The following is a 10,239-nucleotide window of genomic DNA, read 5'->3' as shown; positions in this document are numbered from 1 at the left end:
GCCTTATTGTGGAACATAATAAAAAGCACTATCTAAGTAAAAATTTATTCCCTCCACACCCCCTACCCACTTGGTGAACCCAAGTTTCACTGAATTTGTGGTTACCTCAGAATACAACTCGAAATTATAAATCACAGCTCTACAGACTGTCTGCACACATCATTTCTTCTGAGAGCAACATGTTCCAGGAAGTCTAATTCAGCCACAGCCCCCTACAGAGAGCCTTCCTGAAGAGTGGGGTATAGGACAGGTTAATTACAGTCACTTAAATCTTCATTTTTTACAGCAATTCAGAACCCAGATGGCTCACTTTCTGCAGGATTTCTGACAGTAAGCCAGTAGAGCTGGTTTTATGTTTCACATCAACACTTAATAGCTATAACCTTCTTATCCAGAAGTTGTGATCCACAAGAAGTCCACAATGAGTGCAGCAAATCTGAGGTAGTCAACCTAACAAAGGCTCAGAATCTGAACATAGAAAGATTTTGAAATGACCACTGGTGGCAGTTTTTGTGCGGTTCCTTTTCCTTCTTTCTTTTTCCTTTTTTTATTATGAAAGAACATTGCTGAATCTAGTTCACACATTTCTAGCAGTGAAAAGTACCTTAAATTCAATCTATAAAAAGAGCAGTTGTGACACGTGGAACTGCCCTAGCGCACAGGGCTGTGGTCACTTACATAGAGGGGGTGCATCTGTTGCTGTAGCTCTAGCGGAGGTCAGACGAAAGACCATTAGTGGTGGTTAGCTGGTGTCTAATAACCTGAGAAGGGTTAGCAAAGGCCATTCCTTAGTTATGCTTTGGGTGGCTGCTTTTCCAATATTCAAGCACAGCATACTTGTCCAGCTGAAGTTTCAGGGCATGGTTTTTTTAATCATCCCTACCTCTAGTTTTGTGTCTTACTACTTCAAAGCTCTTCTCCATCCCTTATGCCTAAGGGAAAATAAATGTAATCAGTAAATATTTCTTGAGTTTATTTTTATAAGAGTTTTCCTTAAGTTTAAAAAAAAAGAAAAGGCACCACTTAGAGGAATCTTGAGAGAGAAACAGGAGAGAGAAACTAGTATATAAAATCCTTATTAAACCAGTTTTAAGGCTTCAATTGAACAGAAAAATACAGAATACTGTAAGTGAAGCTTTATGGTCCCATTTTCTGTAGCAGCAAATCTACTGTAGTATTCAGGACTATTAACTGTAAACCTATTTTGGGACCAACTTGAAAACAATTGGAAAATTAAAAAGCTATCTAACAACATAGTGATTCCTTCTAAAATCGTTTTTACTGTTAACAAATAAAAGAAATGTATCTCTCTTTATGCATAAGTAAGGGAAACAATATTTCCACTCAAGTGAAGTTCTACTCATTATACAATGACTTCTCACTTCTACTTCATGGGAGTAGATGAGATAAAGAAGGATGAGTATGGTGAATCACTGCCTGTTATTTTGTAGGACAGGGCAGAGGAGCAAGTCCAAGTAGAGGTTTAAATTCAAGCTAGCTGTGGTATCAAAGAGGCATAAAGGGTGGAATTTACTTCCAAAGTGCTCCCCCAATATAATTCTTTCCATATGATATCATTTATATTTCTTTCTATTTTATTTAGTTTTAAAAATTCATGGCCTGGATGGAACAAAATGTGGATGTATCTTATGTAGTCAGTTAACTCCAGGTAGCATTCCTTTGAAGTACGTTTCAGCTTTCTACATGCTTGGCAGTGGACTGCAGGGATGAGAACTGTGTATATCCTCAGGTGGTCCTTGTGGTATTTTCCTTATTGAGGTTAACTTGGCTGCAGAAGACCTATTACCCCACTAGTCATTGCACGTTCTGGGGTTTCTGTAACAATTACTGGAGAAGAGGTCCTTGTACCTGAGCTGTTTTATTCCAGGGACCTGAAGATTTTTCTACCTCACGACCACCTCCCTCTGCCTTCCTTTCTCTTTTTTCACTATCTTCTTCCCTGTCACTTATTTGCACTGCCTGAACTCTGAGGCCGCTGTAATCAACCTCTTTTTGCCCAAATTCTTTTCACTCATCTTCATTCTTTATTATGTCCTTCGTGGTGGCCCCAGGTCCTGTAACCCCACCCCACGCCTGGGGTCTCGCCCCTCCCTGTGCCCACCGCACTGCCCGCAGCTCTGCACACGGGACTCGCACCTCCACCCCGGTTCCAATCCGGGGTCCACACCGGCTCTGTGCTCAGGTACCCAGGCGCTGTCACTCACCCCTTGGTCTTTATTTAGATGAACTTGATATGAATTCTTTCTCGTCAATTAAAGAAAAAAAAAACAGCCATTTAATTCACTTCTGTTTCTTTCCTTCACGTCTCTAGGCTTCAAGTATCTAGTAGCCTATCAGTACTATGGGAGAAGCTTGAGATAGCAATGAATTCGAGAACCTTCTAAGCACATTCACATGCAACCCATCCTAAAGGAATGAAATAGCCCCCCAAATCATTCGTATTTGGCACCTCCTTCACACAGTCTTGTTCTTTAATTTCTTCTCCTAAAATAACTGAAGCCCAATGAGAGATTTACTGTCTCTTGCCCTTCTAATTTCCATTTAAGCCACCTTATTTGGCCCTAGACTCACCAATACAGCAAAAAACAACTACATATAATTACCTGAAAGCATGATTAGATTGTGTCCTATGATACTGTCTCCATCTGTCATAAAAGAAAATTGCAAATCCAACTTACTGGCTAGCACTTTCCAGACAATGCTGACAAAGCGCAGGCTTTGAAATTCAGTACATGTTCTTGTAAGCAGAGCTGGTTACATAACTTGTGAGGCCTAGCGTAAAATGAAAGTACAAAATCTCTTGTTCAAAATACAGGGGGTAGAAGGGTGCTGTTGAAATACTAAACCATGAAGTTTCTCCTCTTTAATGACTTTTTATGGTGTTTTTTTTTATTTGTTACTTAATGTCCTTCGAAGTTAAGAAAAACTAAAATTTTAAATTATCATGAGTTTTACTATTCATAATTATATTGCAGTAAGATTTTAAATGCAGGGCACTTAAGTGGTATGCAGAATCATCAAAATTACACAATTTATATTTCATAGCTCATACATGCATATGTATTTCATTCTAAGCAGAAGAGTGGGAACCCTGCATAAAACTAACTCATTTTTAGTTCATTTCTTGGGACCAGCACATTCTACAAACACTGTCTACCTATGGGTTAGTAATTAGTTTAGGAGGACTGGGGGAAAAAGAACTAGCTTCCCTTTTTATATTATCATTTCTAGCATAATTGGCTAACAGAGGGCTGCTATAGGTTTCCAAAGTCATCTGTGTTTCTTAGACTGCCACTGCCTTCCTTCTGCACTCCCAGTAAATTCTGATATGGAAAAAAGTGTAGCCTGGCAGGGCTGTCACCATCCCAACTTAGTCAGAGACATAACACGTACCTGGATTTGGTCTGACTCTCACCGAACTCCCATCCACTATGCATTAACTGGAATTCTGTGCTCCTGGAGCACTGTGAGCACTTTATGTGAATGAAGTGACAAGAAAAGATAGAAGCACATTTCAATGTGCCGTCTCTGTTCATGAACATGCTCCATTGCCCCATCAGACTTCACTTACATAACACAAGCTTCAAAGATAAAATTATTAATAATTTCAGGACAGTGACAGTAGGATTTTAAACCAAGCAGCCCCTTTGAGCACAGGGCTGTGTATGACTTCACAGGTCAAAAAATTAGCACTGCTTGTTTTACTGTCTCTTGACCTTCTATTTTTTCATTTAAGCAAATGAACAGAAAAGCTTCACTCTTCTTTAATAAGGAGAAACAGAAACTATGTTTACTCAACATTTACTATATGCTGAGAACTAGATTAAACTCTTCACATACACTACCTCATTTAATTATCAACAACACTTGGGTTAGGTATTTTTAGCCCCATTTATACAGGGGGAAATTTGGGATTTTGGAGGCTAAGTGATTTGCACAGTATCTCTCATCTAAATGGTGGCAGAATATGGATTTTATTTTATTTTTTTTTTTTTTTCCGAAGCTGGAAACGGGGAGGCAGTCAGACAGACTCCCGCATGCGCCCAACCGGGATCCACCCGGCACGCCCACCAGGAGGCGATGCTCTGCCCATCCCGGGGCTGCTCTGTCTCGACCAGAGCCACTCTAGTGCCTGGGGCAAAGGCCAAGGAGCCACCCCAGCGCCCGGGCCATCTTTCGCTCCAATGGAGCCTCGGCTGTGGGAGGGAAAGAGAGAGAGAGAGAGAGGAAGGAGAGGGGGAGGGGTGGAGAAGCAGATGGGCGCCTCTCCTGTGTGCCCTGGCCGGGAATCGACTTCCGCACGCCAGGCCGACGCTCTACCACTGAGCCAACTGGCCAGGGCCAGAATATAGATTTTAACCCAGGTTTGACTAATCTCAAAGCTTGTAAGAGCCTGACCAGGCAGTGGCACAGTGGAAGGAGTGTTGGACTGGGATGCAGAGGACCCAGGTTGGAAACCCAAGATCACCACTTGAGCACGGGCTCACCAGCTTGAGGGTGGGGTTACTGGTTTGAGCATGGGATCATAAGTATGACCCCATGGTCACTGGCTTGAGCCCAAAGGTCGCTGGCTTGAAGCCCAAGGTCACACCGGCTTGAACCCAAGGTCAATGGCTTGAGCAAGGGGTCACTTGCTCCGCTGTAGCCCCTCGGTCAAGGCACATATGAGAAAGCAATCAATGGACAACTAAGGAGCCGCAATGAAAGAATTGATGCTTCTCATCTCTCTCCCTTCCTGTCCGTCTGTCCCTATCTGTCCCTCTCTCTGTCTCTCTCTGTCTCTGTCACAAAAAAAGCTCATTATATCCCTCAAGAGCATTTAGTTCATGTTTCAATTACAAAATATTTTTAAATTATTCCTTTCATATATAGCACATGAAATAAATATTTATGCTACTAAAACCAAGTATAAATTAATATAATAACAGGATTCACATGCTATTTTAAAAATCTCATCTAGGCGTCTAGTCTAATATGATAGATTAAATACATACATTTACCTCCTCTGCTTCCCAAGACTTCATTAAAATGATAATAATAATTTTTATAAAAGGATATAAACTGCCAACTACAAAAAGCAGAGCACAAAAGCTATTGGTCAAGAAGTTATTCCAAAAATCAAAAGAAACAATTCACACACAAGCACAAAACACATACAGTATAAATTTAAAAACAGGTAAAATTAATAAGTATTTAGAAATACATACATAGTTCATAAAACAATTTTTGAAAGCATTGGAATGATTAGCACAGCCTTCAGCGTAGGAGCTGCCTATGATAAAGAGGACATAGGGGTTCTATAATGCTGCTGTTTCCTTTCTTACCTAGGGTTGATAGATACATGGGCATTCAGTTTGTTATACATTTAAATATACAGTGATTAACTTCTTTAAAATAAACTGCATTCAAAAATAACTACAATACAGTACATACAAGGCAATATCAGATAATAAAAAAAGTTTAGAAATTAAAAATTTTTTGCCAAATAAATTCAGTAGAAAAGTTAGAGAATAAAGTTAAAGAAATCTCCCAGATTGCAATACAAGAAGACTAAAATATGGGAGAAAAGACAAGAGATTCAATGATTATTCCTAAGAAATTTTACATCCAAAGAATTCCAGAAAAAGAGAAAAAGAAAGAAGGAAAAATTATTACGGAAGTGATAATAATTTCCTTGAAGATGGGTTCAGTCTTTAAACCCACAGAACTCATTCTGTGTCCAGCACTTTGATATGTTTTGGCAAGATGTCACACCTCTGAGGATAAAGAAATGATCAAAAAGCTACCATTTCATTTATCTGAAATGGAATGAAAATCACAGATATTAGCCTTCTCAAGAGAACATAGGGTATGGAAAGGCATTGGAGCAAAACCTTCAAAATTCCCAGGGAAAATTATTTTTAGCTCAGATTTCTATAACCAACCTAGTAATCACTCGTGAGGAAATAATGAAGGCATTTTCAAATATGCAAGTACTCAGTTTACCTTAAATGAATCCTTTCCTTGGCATGAACATGTATTTTAAGAAAATAGGTGAGTATTCTATGAAGACATAAAAGAAGTTGGCCTAGGTCCCCCAAAACTATATTGATTCCCAACTCAAGAGAGCAGTGACGGGAAATTCCAGGATGAAACCACGTGGCTGTCCTAGAGAGAGCCAGGAGACAGAGAGTTGGGGTAGAAAATCTTAGGGGAAAGATGAAAATTAATAGAACAGATAATATGAGAACTAATAGAACAGATAATGTGGTTGAGGATAAAACAAAGGTATTAGTGGGAAAAAATAATCTTTTTTTTTTTTTTTACACAAAGAACAATCTCTACTGAGTGCCAGAGTGGTGATAACTTGTATCCTACAGACAAGGAATGTCACTGGCATGTTACCTTGCTCTACAGTGAGCAATAGCCATGTGTGCCTGTGTTGGCTCTGGCCCACTAGGAAACAGTGGTCAAGGCAGAGTGAGAAGTGCAAGAGATTTATTGGGAACACATGCCTGTGTAAGATAAAGGGCTGAGGGCGTAGGAGTAGGCAGCAAAAGCTTTCAATACTCAATGTAGATCTGACATCTGCAAAAGAAAAGGGAGAAAGAAAGAGGCAACGGTAGGAAGAACCACTCTTAAAAAACACACACACAAAAAAACTAAGCCAGTTCAATAGAGAGATACAAAGCAAAAATGACCCTTTGCATGAGTCTCATGTTGGGTAGCAATGGATAGCACCTAGAATCCCTGCCAAGCTCAATCATTGGCTAGAATTGCCCAGAGAGAGTCAGGGAGAGCGTGTCCTCTGCTTGAACACTTGGATGGACCCAAAGATGCTGCAGCTGACTGCACTCCTTGCTGCCAAAGCTCTCCTTAAAAGAGACCTGATTCTCTTTTGATGATTTGCTTATTTTGTTCATTAGATTCCACATATGAGTAAAATCATAAGGTATTTCCTTTTCTCTGACTGGCTCATTTCACTTAGGGTAATGCTCTCCAGGTCCATCCATGCTGTCACAAAAGGTGAGATTTACTTCTTTTTTTATTATTATTATTATTATTTTATTTTTTACAGCCAAGTATTATTTCATTGTGTAAATGTACCACTCATTTTTATCCATTCATCTACTGATAGGCACTTGACTATGAAACCTATGTAATTTTATTAGCCAATGTCACCTCAATAAATTCAGTAAAATTAAAAGAGAGAGAGAGAGTCCTGAGTGGCATAGCACAATTCTTCCAATATATGCAACACACTCATCCAGACCTCAAAGGACACCACCTCAAGGCTTTAATCAATTACTACATCACCTCAAAATACAGTATTTTCAGTGATATGTATTCCTTTATATACGGTCCAAATGTGATTTAGTCCTTTATGGCCCCCACCCCCAAACCATAAAAAGGCAGTTGTCTTACTCAATATACCCAGTGGTAGAGGAGGTGCAATAAAAGCTACCCAATTATCTAATATCTGTAGTGATATGGTATACACTTTATGTGTAAAAACCTCATGCAGTTTGCTCATACAGCATATTTTTTTCTAACTGACATTTGAATAACATGGTCATGATGCTGAGGGCCTTTTAGCATCATCAAGGATAACTGCCACTGGTCTCTCCCTGGCATCCTTGGTTTCTTGCTCCTCCCATGGGGGCAGTTATATTCTGCATCATGCTTTAGGAGAGAAAACAAAGAAACACTCAGGGACCAAAAGAAGTCATGATAATAATAAACAAGACTGAAATCATGACATATAGGTAATTATCTATCTTTAAAATTATTTAATATAGGACATACTTTTATGAGATAAAACTCATAAAATATGTATACTTAAATTAAAAATTAATCTTAAATTTAAAAAATATATATGGGCCCATATTGTGAAAATTCCCAGAGCTCGTAAGTCTCTCCATTAGCCAATCTAGGAAACATCAGTTCTACTATCTACTTGTCTATTTTCCTCACAGGCCTCTGGTTTTGCCCTCAGGGTTTCCTTCTTGTGCATCATCCTCCCTGGACACACCTGAAGTGCGGCTGCACAGCTTTCACAACCTACTTCCCACCAATGTTGGTTTGCAGATTTGCAAGTTGCTTTTGAGGTTATAAAGGTGAGGGGGGCATAGGCTTTTGCAGCCCTGCCATGTGGATTATTTGGCAACAGCATTCCTTCAAAACCTTACTAGGTTTCTAGTATTTTAGTTTTCAAGGGATAAGCACAAATATCATATATCTCAAACAATCATTTTAAGACCTGAGGACTGATATTTTAGTTACTACCTCTGTACTCTGCATAGAACACGCCCTGGCAGTTGAAGCTCGCTGAGACTTGGGGGGCAAGGCAACACCTTTCATCACATCTTTGCAGCTACACTGGTTCCCCTAGTCTGACAGGGGCGCTTGAAAAACTCGGGGACCGTATTCTTATCTCCTACTAAAACTGACAGTTCTAGAATTGCTTGAATTTGAATTACATAATCAGTTTTTCTGCCCTTTAAGGCCCCAAATTACCAAAACCACAGTTTTCTGAGATTGCCTCAGATACAGAGTCCCTATCAGTTTTATTTCCTTCCATTTCTACTTGCAAACTAGCTGAAGCTAGCCTGATTCAGCTCTTTGTTTTAGGGCCTTTTAATGAGATATGAAGCAACCAACAGACATTGACTTTTTCCCTACCATTTCCCCTGAAGTTATTGGCTCACTTGGCTCATAACCTGCCTGTCCAGGTATATTTGCCACTGTTCTGCCACACTATAAAAATAATGTGACTTGTAATTATCAAACAAATACACCTATTTAAGTTTCAATTATGTGCTGTACTCTATTTTAACATACTAAATTTATCTTAGTTATAATGTAGGTTCAGCTGCATGAAATAGAGACCTGAATTAACATCTCTTTAAACAAACAAAAGATAATTTCACTCACCCATACAGTAGCAGGATAAAAGAAGGGGGGATAAGCAGCACAGCCCCTCCCTTTAAGGACGTGTCTTTGAAAATATCTTTCATGTATCATTTCCCCCTCACAACCACTGGCTAGAACATACTGCAAGACCATAGTTTCATGTAATGAAAGCTAGGGATAAATAAATGGCCATACCCTACTAAGAAATCCCAGGGTTCTCCGACTGTAGGGAGAGAGGAAAACTAACTCAAAGACACATACTTCTTTCAAAGCCAACCTCAAATCTGATCTTTTTAATAAAATCTGATTTCTCTATTCTTTGTACTCTCAACAATGCAGTTTTGCATTTGATTATTCTCTAATTTTTAGTGTATGTTTTTTCTATAGAGAATGATGCTGTGCTCATTACAAGAAAGCTCCATGATTTATCATCTTTTTTTTTTAGCACCACCTAACAAATGATGATTAATGGATCAAAATCTTAAGTCACTAAACACACAAGAATTATAATGGAAATAACCTAAAGGCACAATAAAAAATATTTTCTCGGATGCCATGGTTTGGTAAATGTACAGTTGAGGTTAGATTCCTCTTACAGGTAAATTTCTACAAGTTTACAAAGTCTTATTTCTTTTTAAAAACATATATTTCTTCTCTTTCTAAATATTAAAGTATTATTTTAAAAATTACCAAAAAATACTATAAATTATAAACAGGGAAATAAAATTATCTATAATTTTACAAGAGTAGATTATACCTAATAATATTTCAGTATGTAATCTTCAATTAATGATATGATTTCAAACACATTTCAATGAGAATCACATGCACAGGGTTTGAATTGTCAGAAAACTATTAGAGTACAGTATTAATCAGCTTTAATGATCTTTCTTATTTGTATCTAACAGGACTTCATCAAGCCTGCTAACATTCCTCTCTCTATACTACTTTCACCAAAGCATGTATGTAAACTGATTTTGTGCTTTTGGGATTTACAGTAGACAAATGCTTGGCTTTCGGAGGTATAGTGACATATCACACCATATACTATCATAAAACAAAGTATGTGACATTTTTATGTGTTTCATTTTTCTGTTCTATGGGTTATAAAAACTGATATGTAAATTTTTAAGAAAAAAGGGTTACCTACACTATAAACTTACATTTATATATATTTTATGGTCTTCAGAATTCTTAGCAAGAGACAATAAGATATATTCTCTCAACTTTCAAATAAAATTTCCCAAAAATATATTTTCCTTTAGAATGTTAATCATTAAATTATATTTACAACTTCTTATCTACATCACAGAGTTATAATAAAAA

General features: G+C 38.1%; 1 pseudogene; it reads right to left on the bottom strand.

Moving 5' to 3' along the window:
* Window positions 1-788: 788 nt before the first annotated feature.
* LOC136388439 (protein CDV3 homolog pseudogene) lies at window positions 789-8,017 on the bottom strand (annotated as a pseudogene).
* Window positions 8,018-10,239: the final 2,222 nt, after the last annotated feature.

The sequence above is a fragment of the Saccopteryx leptura genome, chromosome 1 (genome assembly GCF_036850995.1).
Source record: "Saccopteryx leptura isolate mSacLep1 chromosome 1, mSacLep1_pri_phased_curated, whole genome shotgun sequence".
Lineage (NCBI taxonomy): Eukaryota > Metazoa > Chordata > Mammalia > Chiroptera > Emballonuridae > Saccopteryx > Saccopteryx leptura.
The sequence above is the reverse complement of the archived record's forward strand: the minus strand, read 5'-3'. Positions and strand labels throughout refer to the sequence as shown.